We start from the raw sequence: 20,356 nt of genomic DNA on the forward strand, positions 1-20,356 counted from the left end.
AAGGCACATTACTTACATACATTTTAATGCAAAGTGTCCCTTGTGCTGCTAGATGGTCTGTTCATTTAAATCCAAAGTCCTCTGACAGCTTGAGCTCTGTTTACTGGCCTCGCTATGTAAGAAGCCGCACTCTGATCCCCACCATGCTTCCCCGCAGTCCCACTCCAACTGCAGGAGCCAGCAGGAGTGCAAAAAGGCACATAATGTGATAGGCAATGTTCAGAAAGTGAAAAATGCCACATTTATTTTAAAGCTGTCAGCAAGACAGCTGTCCATATTGGGAATTTTCTCCTTTACTCATGTTCCTCTTAGCAGAGGAATAGCCTCATTATGTTTTCACTTGGACAGGATCACCTAAAGGGAACACGAACATTAAAGTATATTTAAACCCACATCTTGTAAAACAATCCATTCAGTTTAAAATAGAAATGCAAGACAAAATATTTGTGTATTGATATAAACAAAATTATAAACACTATTTTCCTCTTTTATTTTTACAAGTGGGCACATACCCTTTGTCCTCAGGGAGTTGGGGAAGGAGAAACAGCAGTTCACTAATCTGCCCAGTGAGTGGCTGTGAGGAGGGGGGGGGGTTTCAGGATAAGTCTGGAAGTCATTGGAAGAGAGCAGGATGGGTTCCCAGCATAGCTAGAGAACTGACCACGCTGTGCTCTCATGTCTAATGTGGTCAGTTTTTAATAGGAAAGCAGAGGGACTGGCAGGAACACCAGGGATGTCACACAAAGAAAGCAATACAAAAAGAACAGGAAACTTTTTTATACAGGTACGTGGTACAGCAGGCACATATCAGAAAAATGAAATGTTGGGTGTACATATTTTTAATACAAACCTGACCGAGGTTTCTGCTCTTCTCCTATTTTATCCAGATCGTTAAAAAAAAGATTTTGGCTGGAGTTCCCCTTTGAAATGCTAGGAGGCTGGCTAACGATATACAAATGACTGATTTCAGATGAGATCGCTCCATACAACCTTTCCCTCAAAAACTGTCATTTGACATATAGGTTGAGTTGAGCTCTGGTGAACATTTTGTATTGGTGATGGCAGTTAGTCGTATATTTGGCTTTTACTTGATGACAAAGCAGTGCCTGAGTGATGAAGCTTTTTAGCTTTAAAGATCAACCTGATAACATTCATCTGTATTTTCCCTCCAGGAGTGATTCTATCATTTTACTAAAAAGGATCATTTATTTCTTTATCCAGCCATTATGACAGCTGTATATTGATTAGGAAAAAGATACTTAGATGGGTTTTTTTAATTAAAATAATTACAGTCATCATCCGCATACAGAAGAAGGAACAATGTAAATTAAACAGTGTGACAGACACCTGGTAGCCAGAAATCCTGCTGAATGATAGGGGACCATATACCGTATTTTTCGCTCCATAAGACGCACCTGACCATAAGACGCACCTAGGTTTTAGAGGCAGAAAACAGGAAAAAAAAAATTCTGAACTAATGGACTGCAGACATAGTACAGGAGATGACCAGAGACTGCGGACATAGTAGAGGAGATGAACAGAGACTGCGGACACAGCACAGGAGATGACCAGAGACTGCGGACACAGCACAGGAGATGAACAGAGACTGCGGACACAGCACAGGAGATGAACAGAGACTGCGGACACAGCACAGGAGATGAACAGAGACTGCGGACACAGCACAGGAGATGAACAGAGACTGCGGACACAGCACAGGAGATGACCAGAGACTGCGGACACAGCACAGGAGATGAACAGAGACTGCGGACATACTACAGGGATGACCAGAGACTGCAGACATAGCACAGGAGATGACCAGAGACTGCGGACATAGTACAGGAGATGACCAGAGACTGCGGACATAGTACAGGAGATGACCAGAGACTGCGGACATAGTACAGGAGATGACCAGAGACTGCGGACATAGTACAGGAGATGAACAGAGACTGCGGACACAGCACAGGAGATGAACAGAGACTGCGGACACAGCACAGGAGATGAACAGAGACTGCGGACACAGCACAGGAGATGACCAGAGACTGCGGACACAGCACAGGAGATGAACAGAGACTGCGGACATACTACAGGGATGACCAGAGACTGCAGACATAGCACAGGAGATGACCAGAGACTGCGGACATAGTACAGGAGATGACCAGAGACTGCGGACATAGTACAGGAGATGACCAGAGACTGCGGACATAGTACAGGAGATGACCAGAGACTGCGGACATAGTACAGGAGATGACCAGAGACTGCGGACATAGTACAGGAGATGACCAGAGACTGCGGACATAGTACAGGAGATGACCAGAGACTGCGGACATAGTACAGGGGATGACCAGAGACTGCGGACACAGTACAGGAGATGACCAGAGACTGCGGACACAGTACAGGAGATGACCAGAGACTGCGGACACAGTACAGGGGATGACCAGAGACTGCGGACACAGTACAGGAGATGACCAGAGACTGCGGACACAGTACAGGAGATGACCAGAGACTGCGGACATAGTACAGGAGATGACCAGAGACTGCAGACAGTACAGGGAATGACCAGAGACAGCGGACACAGTACAGGAGATGACCAGAGACTGCGGACACAGTACAGGAGATGACCAGAGACTGCGGACAGTACAGGAGATGACTGCTGACCTTTGGGGAGGGGGGGGGAGCGGGTACCCGAATTTGACTGGTACCCGCTCTTACTTCCGCGGAGTTGTTCTTTGATCTTACCTGTTCCTCTATCCAGGCGCGCGCTGTCTACCCGGCTTCTGTAGTGTGGGCGCTCGGCGGACAGCCGGATGCCCAGTGCGCATGAGCGAGAAGCGCTGCGCTTTGTGATTGGTCCGGCGGCTTCTGGGATCTGTCATGTGTCCCAGGTACCGCCTTACCATTCACAAAGAGCACAGCTTCTTGCGCATGCGCACTTGGGACCCAGCTGTCACGCACATTACAGAAGCCGGGAAGACAGCATGCCGCTGGATAGAGGAACAGGTAAGGTCCCTCTGCAGAGCTGAGCGGCTGGCCCGGTATTTTGACACGGCGGCGGTGGAAATACTGGACCGGCCGCTCCATATTCGCTCCATAAGACGCACTAACATTTTCCCCTCTTTTTTTGGGGGAAAAAAGTGCGTCTTATGGAGCGAAAAATACGGGACTTATTTCCCTCATGAACATGCAAATCAGTGCATAATTTGTTAGACATGCATTTCTTTTGAATTTTTTGTTGCTATTCTGTCTCTCAGTGTTACAATACACCTACCATTCGATTTTTAGACTGATCATTTCTTTGTGAGTGGGCAAACATTCAAAATCTGCAGGGGATCAAATACCTTTTTCCGTCACTGTTGGCTAACATAGAGGGGTAGTTAGAGGCAGAAAAAAACATCAAACTCTTGTAAATGCAGCCATTTTGATGCCTAGTGTGCATGAGCCCAAAATAAAAACTCCACAAATACTATAGTATAGCAATCTCATGCACATCTGACCAACCTTAGCCTACAGAATGTGGTACGGAACATTATGTTTTATTTTAGTGAAATGAACCCGTTTCGGCATATTCTTCCCCCTGCCAGCTGCAACCAGCTAGAATAGCTCAGTCATACCTAAGAGCCTTTTCCAGCAAGTGTTGCATTTTGCCATGTCTGTGCAAACACATAATCCTATAGCATTTAAAGCGACTTATTTTGTCTTCAATGAACCTGCCCTCGATCAGTCAGCAGAACATGACGTATTCGCACAGTCTGCTGCACAGATTTGTTTCCAAACAGAAAATAGAACATAGCGAGCATTCTTTTCTGTGTACATCATTATCACTCACACTACAACTTGTCACTAAATGCTCACTTTTCCATACCAGATTAAAGATAAGATGTCTGTATGTAAATTGGTCATCTTAACCGGGAGCAAACATAACATTTTACGGCCTAATTATACAGGTAGTATATACTTTTTCTTCTGCATTTCTCCAAACTAAGCTGTGTTCCAGCTTATGGCTGCTGTTTATAGGGTGTGGCTAAATTCTGGACACAGGAAAAAGGCATATTTTCAAAAAAAACTATACATTTTTCAACAACATTTTATGTCATTGAAATATTAATTATTATTATTGTTATACAGGATTTATAGAGACAGGTGAGCACAGACAAACACACATGTGAAGGAAACAAGAACAGCAAGGAGTACCATCTTCAGTGAATGTACCATCTTCAGTGAAATATCCCAGCACCCCGGAAAAGTTTGATTATTGGCACTGGTTATCAACTCTCAGCATCACTGGGAAGATCACCCAATCCCCGGCTACACACCTGATTATACCTGAGGGACCAGGGCACGTCCAGGAGCTTATGATACAACACGCTTTTCATTAGCGCTTCCGGTGAGTGCGCATTCTATATGTTTATATATATATTCATCCAAATGGAATTAGTATTCTGGGACTATATAGAGGTTTTTTGAAGATATCATCAGCTTTAAGAAGTTTATACAATTTTGGACATTTTATATCTTTGTACTTGTCATGACTATATGTTTCTCATAGATATTTGCATTATTTGAATTTTATATTCTCATTTTCTAAGTAATATTTCTCAGTATTATTTGCGTCACAAAATGCATCAATCATACACATGCGTTTGGGAGACGATATTCATTATTCATTATTTTTGTATTGATTCATTTGAGGGCTTTCTTGGTGTACCCTTTAGTGTGTTCAGCTGTTCATTACCGGTATCAATATTAGCGCTCGCTCCACTATCTATACAGGATTTATATAGCGCCAACAGTTTGCTCAGCGCTTTACAATATAAAGGGAGACAATACAGCAACACTACAGTTCAATACAAGAGGGATAGGAGGGCCTGATCCTGGGAGCTTACAATCTCAGAGGGAGGGGCTAGTGGTACAATAACATCTTCAATGTGATTTCCCCCATTTGCACTTGGCTGAAGCTGGCCATCCAGTTAGCAATCTGAAGTTGCAATCTTTGTTCAGTTTTCTTTAGATCTACCAAAGCTTTGAAGTAGATGCCCTACCTAAACATTCCATTCAATTTTTTTTTTTGCTGTAGGCTCTAAGGCTACGTTCACACTAGCTTTGTCAGCAGGCGTCAGACAGACATTTATGAAGCGTTTTTAACACTTCTCAAATGCCTATGAAAATCCTGCACATGGCAGCACAAGCGTTAGCATCATGTTGCGTCGCGGCAAAACTGACGTCTCATGTTGAGTCAGGAGGAGTTGAAGCCTTCCATTCATGTCTATGGTGTCGCTCCTCAAAGCCTGGCAGGCTTTTGTGGGGCGTTTGTGAGGCGTTAGCGGAGCGATAATACCATTTAACTTCATTGTAGGCATCTGTGGTGCAGTTTTATCAAGTGCCTCAAAACCGCGCATAGGGCGTTTGAAGAGCGTTTGAGGAACGTTAAAAGCGCTTCCCAAATGAGTGCCTAACGAATGTCAAACACTATAGGGGCATTTCGCAAGAGTTAGAAATATGTCAAGTGTGAAGGAGCCCTTAAGTTCCATGTACACGGGACACTTTTGAACGATGGAAACTGATTGCTGGAAAACGCAGGTTAAAAACGTCTGTTTAGCCACGTTTGCATACCGCGTTTATGCTCGTTTATGAGCTCTTGCGTTTAGAAGCGTTTTTTAAAGATAACCTCAGGAGACCTTCCAAAATGCTCAGAATGCACTGAAAAACAGTAAAAAATTAACTATTTCAGACATTTTGAGAGAAATAGAGAGAGCAGAAGCAGAGAGAGCAGTATGTGTTGAGATTAGCTGTCTTTTTTTGTGGTGTTTGGATGTGTTCCAGCTCATTTCTGTGTAGAAATTATTGCAGCAGTGTCTAACATATTTTCTTTCATGCAAAACCTCAAAGTGTGGTGTACCAGGTCCATTTGAGTACCGGGAAAACGCTTTGCCTGCATTGTTCATGATGAAAAAAGGCTCTAGACAGCATCTGGAAATGGAAAAGTTAAAAATATTTTCCAAATGCTTATAAACATGGTAGCCGCGTTTACACGCGTTTACAAGCGTTTGGCGTTTGAAACGCTGATAAAATCTACTTCTGAACGCAACGTTTGGTGTGTTCAAAAAAACGACTGTAAACTCAACTGCCTGTAAACGACAGAGTGTACATGGACACATAGGAAAACATTAGGGAGAGTTCAGGGGCTGCTGAAAAAAACGCAGAAAAGCTCCTAAACGTGAGTTTATCAGCTGCAGTGTACATGGAACCTTATACTATATAATTGTTGCTTAGATGTAAAGAAGATTATTCGATTCGTATACGGCTAGCTTTAGGGTTCACGGTTTTTATACTTTTTATGAAGAAAAAAAATAAGTAATCCATAAAGAAATTTGTAGAATCAAATGGGTGGCCATAAGATATTCTTCACATTCAGTGTGTTAGGGTTTTAGGTGCTCCTCTAGGGAGGTGTGTTTCCTCCATATGGTATGGTTCACAAATTCAGCAATTTTAGCTGGACCTTCCCCTGCTTGAAGTGGAGCTCCACCCAAAAGGGGAATCTCTGCTTGTTTGCACCATCTCCCCCTCCACTGACACAGTTGGCACTTTTTGTGGAGGAGCGGGTACCTGTTTTTGACAGGTACCCACACCCACTTTGAAGTTATGCCCCCCTTCTTCCTCCCGGAGTCGTCTGGGACGCTTCACAGGTCCCAGAAGACTACGGACCAATCACATGGCGCGGCACGACTCGCATATGTGCAGTAGTAAACCGACTGTGCAGCTATAAGGCTTCACTTCCGGTTTCCCTTACTGAAGATGCCGCAACCGAAACCTGGAGGCTAATGAAGAACTAGCCCGCATGTTGACGGTGCTGGATCCCTGGACAGGTAAGTGTCCTTATATTAAAAGTCAGCAGCCACTGTATTTTAATCTTTTTTGGTGAACCTGGAACTCCTCTTTAAAGTATAACTAAAGACAAAACATTTTCTTTTTAATTTTGGATAGAAGGGAGATGGATTAGAACCCTTGTCAGGTTTTTCTTGCTCATATACAAAGAGGGGGTGCAGCGCTACTAAACTCAACAATGACAAAAATGCATATATGAAGTGACAAGGTGCAAATACAGAGGCCACTAGATGGTGGTCAAAGGAGCTAAAGGGTGTTGACTCTGTTAAAAGTCCAGAGAGAAGAAGTGCTGATGAGATTTCAGATGATCTCAGGGTGTCCAGTGATATGGACCGTGGATCTTGGTGATAAATAATGAGATTGCGCACTCACCAGATACGCAATTCAATGCGCATAAATAGTAGTAAGCCTCTGGTCATCCAGATGTCATCCAAATAGGTCCGGTCAGGTCAGGTCAGATTGATCCTCATTCCCTGGCGGTGTTATCACTCATGGGGGATCCCCACTCAATGGATACAGCCTGCTCCCATGGGGTCTCCTCACAAAGAATATGGCTGGTTCTGCAAACATGACTGGCTCTCAGGGGAGCGGCTTGGACATGCTGCTGTTCGGTGCGATGAGTCCGTACACGGAGGAGCCCAGTCCAGGTTTTTCTTGCTGTCTGTGTCTCCGGAGATTCATCCTCTATTTTTGTCCTGTTTATCATTATTATTGAAAGTGAAATTAAAAGAAAGACCCACATTTTTGATTTCAGAACAATAATAGAGTAACAGTTATCTTCTAATAGAAACTAGTTCTGCTGACCAAGGGGGTACCGAGGGATTCCTTTAATTTGCAGGGAAGTAGTGCGATTTCAAAGCAGCATTCGCATGTGAACCGGGACTGAAAGTTTTTTTTTTAGCTCATAACAAAGAGCACAGTGAAATAAACATTCCCCCATAAACTATTTGTTAAAATCTTTACACCAGCACTTGTTATTTACAACTTTCAATGCCGCTGGCTTCTGCTCTCTCAGTATTGCTTCCCTAAATTTTTGGTCCTCACAGGAAAGAGTAAACATTGGACAGTGCACTCTCCAGTCAGACTGTTGGCTTGGAGAAAGGGAAAGGATGGAGGAGTAGGGGAGAACCTTTCCATTCTAGTCTCAGGGGCTGTGTGTTTCTGTTGATGCACATAGCATAGGGAGACACAACTCTAGTCCTGCAGGTGGCTCATTAGGATGCAGTGAAAGAAAAGAGCCACCCTTAAACAGGAAACCTGGGGCAGCGGTCATAGCACCAGGTTAAAGCAGTAGTAAAGTCCTAGATTGTTTAAACAAAAAAAAAAAAATGTTCCCCCAGGCGGTTTAGGTCATAATGTGTTAGTATGTACTGTACTAACGATCGGGACCTGGGACTCCCGATTTCGGGTCACATGATTGCTGTGATAGCCTCTGATTGGCTATCACAGTGATCAGCCACTGTACAGCCCAACACCCTTGTTTTTTTTTTCTCTCTATGAATGGAGGAGAGAGATACATTACATCTCCTAGATTGTAAGCTCCAAGGAGCAGGGCCCTCCTATCCCTCTTGTATTGAACTGTATTGTTGCTGTATTGTCTCCCGTTTTATTGCAAAGCGCTGAGCAAACTGTTGGCGCTATATAAATCCTGTATAATAATAATAACAATAATATCTCTCTAACTGCTGGCATAGAGGGGAAAAAATGTTTGTTAAAAAAAAAGGATAAATAAATATTAAAAAATAAAATAAAAAATAAAGCAAAAATACCTAGATCAACGTTTGATCTAGTTCAGTGCCAGGGTAAGTGTTTGGGGCAAGGTCAGGATCAAAGGTCAAGGTCAAAAGGTCAGGGGCAAAGGTCAGGTTTTTTTTTTTTTTTTTAAATTGGTATTAGTGTCAGTTAGTGTTAGTGTGTTTTAGGTAAACAAAAAACAAAATGCGCACTATTGTTTCTGGGCTGTACTACGGGTACAAACAACAAATAACATACACATATATGGTATCGCAATCGTCAAGAGCTAGAAAATGTATTTTAGGTTGTTCTTTGGTGGTAGGTTATGGTAGTAACAAGAAACACACAACTAAATTAAAAAAAGTTACTTTTTTTAACTATTTTGGGCCAGTTTTCCTTTGATAATGAAAAAAAAAATCATTAGATATCCATTACCATTTACCACCAAATGAAAGCCCAATTTGTCCTGAAAAAAAAAACGCGGTATAATTCACCTGGATGTACAAAGTAGTCCTGATGATATGTACGGTTCTACTAACACATGTCAATGTTGCAAAATTGTGCTTAGGCATTAAGATTTGTTTTACCCTTAGGCATGAAGGGGTTAAGCATGTTCAGCAGTTGATTTATTCACTTTAAAAAAAATGGCGGTTTAATATAACTTTCACTGAACTAACAAGTGTTTTCTGCAGTCATTTCATTTGCATTCAGCGTACTAGCACAAGTGTTGTGTATACTACATTTAAAGTGGTATTAAACCCAAAAGTAAAATGTAATATATTGCAGTCTACCAATCACTAGATGTGGTGGCTAGTTTTATTTGTTTCAGCCTCTTTTCCTCAGTTTTCACCTGGTGATCTGGCCAGTAACACACCTCCTGTATTAGTAAGACACCACTTTGGAGGAATGATCCAGGGCACAGCAGAGAGTAGCATTGTCAGTCTGGGGGGATGGGAGTGTTAGATATATTAGCAGATTTGAATACAATAACAAATTGAAGCCAAACTCCAGCTCACACTTTATAATCAGTTACAGCGGTTTTTCCATTTGGGATAAAGGTTTTCCATGAATAGATAAAAGCTGATCATTTTAATCACCCCTGCCGGTGGTAAATGAACGGTATCATCCATGTAAACTGATACATTCTGCTGGAGAGTTTGTGCTTCTGAAAGACAGCAGAGATTCTAGATGAAAATAGAAGAAGGAAGGACTAAAAAAAAAAGAAAACTAATACAGCCACTACAACTACAATATAATAAATGTTTGCTTTTGGGTTAATATTGCTTTATGGTATGCTGGTGTGATAGGTGATCACATATGCAGCACAATGGCACCTGCAGATCTAAATAGAGACCAAGATGGCCAAAACTGTCCTTAGTGGATAGGAGAGTTTAGTCCCACTGTTATAGCCAGTCATTTAGCATTTTCAGAATGGCAGTGAACATATAGGGCCTCTTGCACACCGCATCATGAAAAAGCTCAGTACAGCACTTTTTTTTACGGAGGCAAACTGTTGCCCTTTACTTACAATGTGCTTTTGCACACAGGCACATAAACAAATGCTGCGTATTACTCATTAAAAAAAAAGTAGGAAAATCTGCATTTTTTTGTCAGTAATTTACGCCGTGTGCGTGCGAATACGTGCAAATGTGTGAAAATACACTCATATGAGCAGAAATATTAATTTTCACTAAGAATATATTGAGCGCAAACGCGTATATGTGGGCAAATACATGTATAAATATGCACAAAACAAATGCCTGAAATTCCGTTAAAAAAAAAGCAGATGCTCAAATATCAGTACCGTGTGCAAAAAGCCTAAATCTTATGTAGAAGACATCTTCCCATAATGCAGACATGTTGCAGTCACAACAGGATTTGCTTTGATTTATCATTCACTCTTCACTGGGTCCCATCCCATGAAACAACTATTTTACTAAACTCATCTATATCTGTAGGAACGGTCCAAAGATCTTTCCAGTCTGTATATATTTTATGATAGTGTGGATGGTCTATAACAGTGGTCTCCAGACTGTAGCCCAGGGGCTAGATGCGGCCCTTTGCTTGCCTTTAACCGGACCTTGGAGCACTGTTTCTGTCCCTGAAACAAGGCACTTTTCCTTCCACTGATACCAAGGATGAAGCACCATTCCTTTCACTGACACCAATGGTGGGGCATAATACCTCCCCACTGACACCGACAATGGGGCACTATTCTGCTCACTGACACACACAATGGGGCACCATTCCACCCATTGGCACCAATGATGAAGTACTATTCCGCCCACTGACATCAATGACGGAGCACTATTCTGCCCACTGACACCAATGATGGGGCATTATTCTTTCTACTGACACCAACAATGGGGCAATAGTCTTCCCAATGACACCAATGATGGGGCACTAGTCTGTCCACTGGCAGCAATGATGCGGCACTTCCAATCAGATACAACGAGCGCTGGATAAACATATAAAAAGGAGCAGCTAGCATGAAAAGGTAAAAACCTCAAACCCTCTCATTAATAATAAAATAAAACTCATGCAGTGCTAAAAGTATGATAAAACACATAAAATCGTAAATTGTAAATTATATGATACCAATATAACAAAATTAAAAAATATGAAAGTGACCAAGTTCAATGACCTTATCTGTTATAGTGACATAAATAGATAATATAAGATGACAAGCTATAATATCCGCAAAAGTTTAAAAATATGAAAGTGACCAAGTTCAATGACCCTATCTATTATAGTGACATAGATGACAAGATATAATATCCACAAACATTTAAGGTGCCAGAAATCAATACACGCACTATGGCGTATGGTGAAGTGCAAATATACGCACTATAAACATATGGTGAAGTATAGGTGAGCACAGACAAACCACACATGTGAAAGAAATCGGTAGGAAAAGCACTGCAGCAAGGAGCTCACTTCTGGTGAGTCTTTTCCACAAGGATACCCATTGTGACCTGACTGAAGTTACTAGTGTGAGTCCCCTGTGGCTAATCCATCCTCGGTGTCGAATACTCCCTGATGGTGTGCTGTCTGCCCCCTGATGCCCACCAGATGACCTGATGTTTTAAGTAACCTGATGCTGATGACCAGGAGTTGGTCCTTAATATTCAAATGCGCATTCATTTGCGCTCTCTGGTGAGTGCAATCTACGGCCATTTATTTTATCTTTCACCATCACGGATCTACACTAATCAGAGACTAATCACTTATGCACCTGGAAACGCCAACTGGGGATGTTCTTATCACATCTATACTTCACCATATGTTTATAGTGCGTATATTTGCACTTCACCATACGCCATAGTGCGTGTATTGATTTCTGGCACCTTAAATTTTTGAGGAAATTTCTGCCAAATGTGCAGAAAACATTAAAGGTAAAAATAATTCAATCCACAGCTCCTGCGGAAGTCAAACAGGTTTTGCAACATTTTGTGCATTGCTATTATTTGTCCAATCACATTCCTTGTGACATAAGCGTAGAAATATTTGGCAGATATTGTAAACTGTCTAGATTTAGGTTAGAATGTGGTGTAACATTCTGTATGGATAGTAAAGCACAATACATTTTACAATAGGTTTTTATTGATAATGTTATAGATACGAGGGAGTGGGCACAGCAGATACAACCAATAGAAACACGGGCTGTTGGTGTCATAGCATATAGTAGGTAAGAATATGGAATTTTGTCACGATAAAACATTTAAAGTGGTTCTAAAGCCTAAACATTTTTTACCGTAGATTGGTTGTAAGGCTCGAGGTTTTTTCTCTATGCATGAAGGTATAAAACCTTCTGTGTGCAGCAGATCCCCCAGCCCCCCTGATACTTACCTGAGCCCCTTCTCGATCCAGCTTTGTGCACACGAGTCTCAGCTAGTCTCCCACTACTGTCAATCACAGCCAGTTAGCCAAGGAGGAGAGAGTGGGGCCGAACTGTAGCTGTGTGTGAGTGGACATGCCCCCATAGCAAGCTGCTTGCTATGGGGGCACTTGGCAGAAGGGAAGGGCCAGGAGCACCGGCGGGGGGGGGGGGGGGACCTGAGAAGAAGAGGAACTGAGCTACTCTGTGCAAAACCACTGCACAGAGCAAGTAAGTATAGACATGTTTGTTATTTTAATAAAAAAAATTGCGTTTACAATCCTTGTTTGGGAAGCGCCAAGTGAATATGTTTAAGGGTAAGTTTATGTGCTAATAGGGAACCCTGTCTGTGCCGCCATGTGAAGAATTTATGATTCATCCAATGTAGTTGTTTTTCTGCTTTTGTGGAGAGACAGAGGTTACGTTCTAACCAAGCTTGCTCTACTTTAAACAACAGGTCAGAGTTTGGGGCAGTTATATTTTGGGTGACTAAGGCCTCATATTCTTTAGATTTGGCAGAGATCAACTCTTCGCAAGATGTTTTAATTCTGGAGGACAGTTGGATAAAGAGACCTCTAACAGAGGCTTTGTGGACTGCCCAATTAATAGCAGGAGTCCTATCTTCTGCTTTATTATGTAAAAACAATTAAACCCCCCTGGCGGTATTCCCGAGTGTAGCTCGGGGTTAACTTTCAGTACCAGAAGCGGTAACCCCGAGCTACACTCGGATTACCCTGCGGCATTGCTCCAGGATCCCGGTATCACTTACCTTGTCCTGCGCTCGTGCAATGTTCCCCCTGCAGAGTCCCCGGCCATCTCCTCCGGCCGATGCCGGCATCCGTCTTCCAGGTTCCGTTTCTTGCGACGTCGGGACGTACGCAACTGGAGAAAGTACAGAGAAGGGCAACCAAACTGATAAGAGGCATGGAGGAGCATAGAGGAACTGAATGTATTCTCTCTTGAGAAGAGGAGATAAGGGGGGATATGACCAACATGTATACATACATCAGTGGTTCATATAGTGAACTCGGTGTAGAGCTATTCACCCTGAGGTCATCACAGAGGACAAGGGGGCACTCTTTACGTCTGGAGGAAAAGAGATTTGATCTCCAAAACCAGAGAGGCTTCTTCACAGTAAGAGATGTGGAATAGACCTCCTCCAGAGCTGGTTTTGGCCAGTTCAGTAGATTGTTTTAAAAGAGGCCTGGATTCTTTCCTAAATGTACACAATATAACTTGGTACTGATATTTATAGGTAAAGTTGATCCAGGGAATATCTGATTGCCTTTCAGGGGATCAGGAAGGATTTTTTCCCCCCGCTGGAGCAAATTGAATCATGCCGTCCTCTGGAACAACTGTGGGAAGAGGATTGTGTATAAGGAAGTTTTCTATTTGGGTGTGTCTTTCTTTTCTCTGTTGGTTGAACTGGATAGGCTTTTTCAACCAGATTTACTATGTAAGTTAGGCTTCCTGCACACTAGCGTTTTGGGCCATGTGAGAGAAATCTGTTTTTGGGTGTCTCAGAGGCCAAGTTGCAGTGTATAGCCCAGCTTTCAACAAACTATCGAGATCTATGACATGCTGAAATACGCAGTGGGTGGATGTGGCTGGACCTGAGGAATTCTGCATTTTGAGCATATGTCCCTGAAGGCATATGACACCAAATGTGAGTGCCACTCAGTACAGCTTCTAGCCACTTCCAAGCATGGCATATGTCATTGGATGCTGCAGCTGTGGCTCCCTGACACTGAAAAACTATGGGATTTGATGCACACAGGCCAAGGTGCTAGTGTACATGAGGCCTAACACAAGTTCATTCTTAGGGTTTACTTACACTGTAAAATGATTTATACGCACCATTAATTTCATGGGACAAACCCCTGACAAGGGCTAACAATGAAAACTGTCTATTGAGGAGATTGCTATATCACCATTCTGAATGGCAGTGCTGCAGAAAAAGGTGTAGTGTTCACATACAAGGATATCACCAGCCATAGCAAAATTGATAGTTTTGCACAAAGGATCTCTGAAATATCCTCTACATTGGCAGGCTAGTCAGTGATGCTATTAATGCCTATGTATTTGCTCCAATACCAGATATCCCATATCACTTAAAAAAATAATCCATACTATTTGTGTAGCTACACAATGGAATATTACTGTGAACTGGAAATCTACGTACTTAAAGTGGAGCTGCACTGCATCTAAGCACCACAATCTAAAAATGCTATTTAATTCATTTTTAATATTCAAAGCAAAGTCCCCCATCATTCCATACCTCCTTGCTTTATTTTGCTGAGAAATAATTTAGAAAAACACCCCCTGGCATTTCTGACAGTGGCCATCTTGAATAAGGGCAGATGATTCATATATCTGCCACATCCCCTCTGCCAATCCCTTCATTGGCTCCCGATTGCCCAACGCATCAAATTCAAACTGCTAACTCTGACCTACAAAGCCATTCACAACGCCGCCCCAAACTACATAACTGACCTGATACCCAAATACTACCCTACCCGTGCCCTCCGCTCCTCACAGGACCTCCTACTCTCTAGCTCCCTGGTCTCCTCCTCCCACGCCCGATTGCAGGACTTCTGTAGGACTTCCCTTATCCTCTGGAACTCCCTACCCCAATCCATCAGACTGCCACCTACCCTCCTCACCTTTAGGCGCACCCTGAAAACCCTCCTCTTCAGGGAAGCCTACCCCAACCTCACCTAACTCCTGACCCCACCTAACAACTAACCTCCTCCACTCTTCCTACCACTCCATCCCCCACAGCCATTTCCTCCTGTACCACCTTCCCCTCCCTCCTAGATTGTAAGCTCGAAAAAGAGCAGGGCCCTCGAACCCTCGTGTATTGTATTGTTACTGTCTTGTCTCATGTATGACATCATTTGCCTAGGCATGGAAACCAGGAAGTAACTGAAGAAATGTAAAAAACTGTTTAAAACAAGTAAATAAGTTATACTTTCCTATCTATTTACTAATGCTAGTGGCATAAGGATTAATAGTCCATGTTAATTGAGAGAGTGAAGTTTCACTTTAAATTCCATTCTCCATTGGCTGGCTACTCCATGTCTAAGCCCATTGGTTCTAGTGATTGGTAGGCTAGAAATCCATGGAGGAAAATGCTTATATTTTGAACTTCTCTGACACTGTGTTGACATATTTAGCTGTTTTTCAATAATAACAGTTATAAAACTGTTGGCGCTATATAAATTTTGTATAATAATAATGTGTTTACCTATTCTTCTCCTACCACTTGATCGCAGTGGAACTTACTGTTTGGAACTCGCGTTGGAAGTTTGTGTTTGTGTTTGTGTTTTGCTCTGATTATTCTGGATTTGTACTTGTATAGTGGAACTTTAGGCATAAAATTAAAAATTGGTGGACAGTCAGGATTTTTAATGCACAAGAGACATGCTTTGTCTCTTCTGCATTAAAGCTACCTACCAGCCTGTGTAGGTAGGGGTGTACAGTGAGCCGCACAGGCGCAGCTCACTGTACAAGTTCGGCAATGCCATCATCCCCGCCTGGCCAATGACAGCGGGCAGTCGGCAGTTGGGACCCGTAAGCCGGCCGCCCAAAGATATCAGTGGTCAGGTGGGGAGCTCCAGGACAGTGCTGCGCTGGATCGGAGGTGAGTATATTTACGCTATAACAGAGTTGACTCTAAAATGTTGCTGCAGAGAATTTTTCACATCATTTATGCATCTATGGTGTATATTTATTAAACTGAGAGATTTTATCTTAACTGAATATAAACCATATAAATGCTGCGCTACATTCAAATTAAAGTGAATGTGGAATCCAATGACACAAATCTAATATAGTGACAATAATATGGAAATAAATATATAAGTGCTTGATAATAACAAAAATCATCAAATCAAACACCCAAAAGATGAAAAAACAAAAACTTAAATCTATACGCATGTGCATAAATTACACATACATATAGTTACATCACACGTGCAAATGTGAAGTGAAATAATATTTACTTATTAAGCGCAAAAAAAGTCCAATATATAAATGTTAAAGGTGAAAAAATGTAAACGGTGTTTCCAATAATATTATAAAGTGACCACAGGTGAAACAAATCGTGCAGGTATCTGAGTGTAGATAGAACTTGTGAATCCAACCACCTTCTGGATTAGCCTCTCACCTCATCACTTCGACCCTTGCGGATCAAAGAGCAATAATGGATCCCTCTCACAGATCCTCCAGGCACCACAGCACTCCAGAAACGCTTTTCAGAATTCAATATTCCCACTTAAACTCTTCTCCAGGTATAGATGAAATATCAATCTCTCAGAACAAAAAGAGGAATCCTCCCATAGTGTAGCATATTTATTATACCATAGGAACATAGGAACATAAAACTTGTTGGTAAAAAATTCCACTTACATAGCAGCCAGTCCACATGAGACCCTCATGCTCTCAGATGAGGATATATCTGTGTTTGTTGGGTGTACAGCTGAATAACAGGTGTACCAAGATGGCCGCCACGCCGGAAATACGTCACCGCGCTTACGCCGACGCGTTACGTCACAATATCACGTGACTTCATCAGGGCTTTATCTTAACTGAGTCCTCTGCATTTATCAGTTTATATAGTGAATGTTTGAGTTTGTAAAGAAGAATACAAACACTGCTATTTTTTTGAACAGTCTAATATTCACTTTTCTTCAATTTTTTTAGAGGAACAGCACAAATTTGATATATTTTTCTTCATGTTTTGATTTGGAATAGAATGTTTAGCTTTATTCACTTTTTTTCAACACGCTGCTATTATTTTGAACACAACTGTATATATATAATATAATAGTACATATGTATATATATATAAAAAAAAAATTTAATTATTACTTTTGAGCCACTTGGAGGAAGTCTTCTTAATCTAATCGCACCAGCTTCTCTCCCAGATTCTCTACATCTGAGCTGGAGAATCTGGGACAGATATATTTCACACTAACAGTCAGCAAGATCTTCAGATCTCACTTTCATAAGACGTCTGTTTGTGATAGAATGGTTGTGTTCTGTGATCAGAAGAGGCAACCATGTTCTCTGCTCCTCATCTCAGCTACATAAACCTGTACAGATGAGAGATCAGCCCTGATCCTGGGGAACGCTGCTTTTCTTTTTTCCTGTTTTTTTTTTCTTTAACTGATTCTGTATATGGACATCGTTAAGGTTTATTTCCTTAAAATTTGTGGTGTGATACTTTTCTTTTTTCTTTGTTTTGTCTTGATACTGGTTACTGGTGTAGGCGTATGTGGTCTATGATGTGTTATATGACAATGTATTACCTGACATATGGTGTGCAGCTTTATTTCACCTGTATCACCTGTTATATTTATGCTGACAATTCTCCTGTTCTTCCTCTTGTTACCTCTCTATATATTTGGATTGTATTACTATTTTTTTTTCTGCTTTCATCAAATAAACAGTTTACAAAAGAAAATTGACAGTTTTGGGGCAAGGGACGTATCTCATGGAATACATGTCTTGTGTTCATCCCTGTTTTGTGCCTATTTAGCAATACTGGATACTGACAAAATAGCACTGAGCAGAAAGACTTGGCATTAAAAAGGTCAGTACTGATATGACATAGTGTGCGTACTAGGGCTCTGTCTTTAATTGACAATCTTGGCTGGGCTCCCATTGACAAGAATGGTGTTCTAGTTTACGCTGATGTCACCGGCTAGTAATTTAATTTGACTCAAAAGGGATCAGTGTTCTTTCTCCAAGCCCTCTATAAAGAAAAACATTTGTGCAATATATACAGTGATGCTCACTGATCTGCTGTCACATCTTCTCTTTTCACAAGGCTAAACAGATAAAGCTTGATGAGCTGCCATTAATGCCGGCATGGTTCATGTGGCTGGTTGTGGGTGGAGAGGGGTGATGAGCAAACAGTGGTTGCTGGCATTCTGCAGATTCTTTGTGGATTTGGGAGGCAATCAGAGATTTATGCATTTGTTTTAAAATACTACAAGGTACAGTTTCTATTATAACAGTGGTTTCCAAACTGTGGCCTGGGGGCCTGATGTGGCCCTTTGCTTGCCTTTAACCGGCCCTTGGAGCACTGTTTTACCGAAACAAGGCACTTTTCCTTCTACTGACACCAATGATGAGGCACCATTCCTTTCACTGACACCAACAATGGGGCACTAGTCTTCCCAATGACACCAGTGATGGAGCACTTTTCCTCCTAATGGCACCAACAATGAGGTACTAGTCCTCCCAATGACACCAATCGTAGGGGCATTATTCCTCCTGATGACACCATCAGTGGGGCGCTATTTCTCCTACTAGCACCAGTAGTTGGGTATTAGTCCTCTCAATGACACCAGCAATGGAGCAGTATTCCTCCCACCAGTACCAACAATACCAATAAAGGAGCACTATTCCTCCTACGGACCACAAGTCCTATGTAATTTTCTTTTTACCCCCACTGATTACCAAGCCTGACACATTGTTTACTCCCACTGACACGGTGCATTTTTTTCTTCTCGCTGGCCACACTCTGCCCCCTCAAGGTCTAAAGGACAATAAAATGGTAGAAAGTTTGGAGACCCCTGTTCTATAACCTACATTGTATTTATTCATAGGATTTAAAGTCACCTGTTTAGAATTTTTAGTAGGATAGTTGAGCTGAATATTCAAAATGAAATTAATGGAGGGAAGGCCAATATTGTGTTCAGCTAACTTCCTATTCAGTATTTCCATAGCAAAGCATTGCAGTATTCTCTCCTCAGCCTAATATGGCAGATCACAGTAAAGCTACCCAGGGACATGATGTGATTTTTTGGATAGATGATGATTATGGTGATGACATCTTAAAAAGAGAATTGAAGAAAATAATGTAAACCCTTTAAATTAATTACAGTTCTTTAAAATAACAAGGGCCCCCCTTCTCCCATTAAACATTAAACAGAGGGATCTTGCGTGTACTTGAATAACTGAAGATTTAGCAGCAAAAATTATTTGGATAAATCATATTATTTAACCGCCTCCCGTCCGCCATATCGTAATATGACGGGCGCAAGGTGGTTCTCTCATTCTGGGAGGACGTCATATGATGTCGTCCCATTCTCACTGCGCATGCGCGTCTCAGGGAGCGCGCAGCGCGGTGATCGGCGGTGCGCTGTGTCCCTCGGACACAGCGGATCACCGATCACGGAAAGAGCCGAAGATGTCGGCTCGGTCATGTGATCAGCTGTGTCCAATCACAGCTAATCACATGTAAACAGGGAAATGACGGTTATCGGCATTTCTCTCCTCTCGAGCTGTCACGCTGACAGAGGAGAGGAGAGGAGAGCCGGTAATCAGCTTTCCGCGGAGGGGACATGTACACTGATCATCAGGGCACTGATGATCAGTGTGCCCTGATGATCAGTGTAGCCCCAGCAGTGCCACCTGTCAGTGTCCATCAGTGCCTTGTGTCAGTGCTCATCAGTGCCTCGTGCCAGTGCCCATCAGTGCCACATATCAGTGCCTACCAGTGCACATCAATGCCACATATCAGTGCCCATCTGAGCTGCCTTTCAGTGCCACCTATCAATGCCAATCAGTGCCACCTACCAGTGCTAGTCAGTGCTGCCTATCAGTGCGCATCAGTGCTGCCTATCAGTGCCTATCAGTGCTCCCTTTCAGTGCCTGTCAGTGCCGCCTAACAGTGCCAGTCAGTGCCGCCTATCGGTGCCAGTCAGTGCCGCCTATCAGTGCCAGTCAGTGCCACCTATTAGTGCCAGTCATTGCCGCCTATCAGTGCTGCCTATCAATGCTGCCTTTCAGTGCCCATCAGTGATGCCTGTCAATGCCCATCAGGGCCACCTACCAGTGCCTCCTCATCAGTGC

The 20,356-nt window shown here is 42.4% G+C and overlaps 1 protein-coding gene across 2 annotated transcripts in view; it reads left to right on the forward strand.

The window, feature by feature from the left end:
* Nucleotides 1-20,356, forward strand: part of SMAD9 (SMAD family member 9) — a 77,556-nt gene that overhangs the window by 15,948 nt on the left and 41,252 nt on the right. Inside the window, exon 2 of one of the 2 annotated variants that reach the window (XM_089690847.1) lies at nt 4,123-4,381. The exons of the other annotated variant lie outside the window; for it this stretch is intronic. The gene's annotated coding sequence lies outside the window, so the exon portion shown is untranslated. The remainder of the gene's footprint in view (nt 1-4,122; nt 4,382-20,356) is intronic. 2 annotated transcript variants of the gene reach the window in all.

The sequence above is a fragment of the Staurois parvus genome, unplaced genomic scaffold (genome assembly GCF_062004578.1).
Source record: "Staurois parvus isolate SC_StPar_1 unplaced genomic scaffold, SC_StPar_1.0 ptg000544l, whole genome shotgun sequence".
In the NCBI taxonomy this organism is placed as follows: Eukaryota; Metazoa; Chordata; class Amphibia; order Anura; family Ranidae; genus Staurois; species Staurois parvus.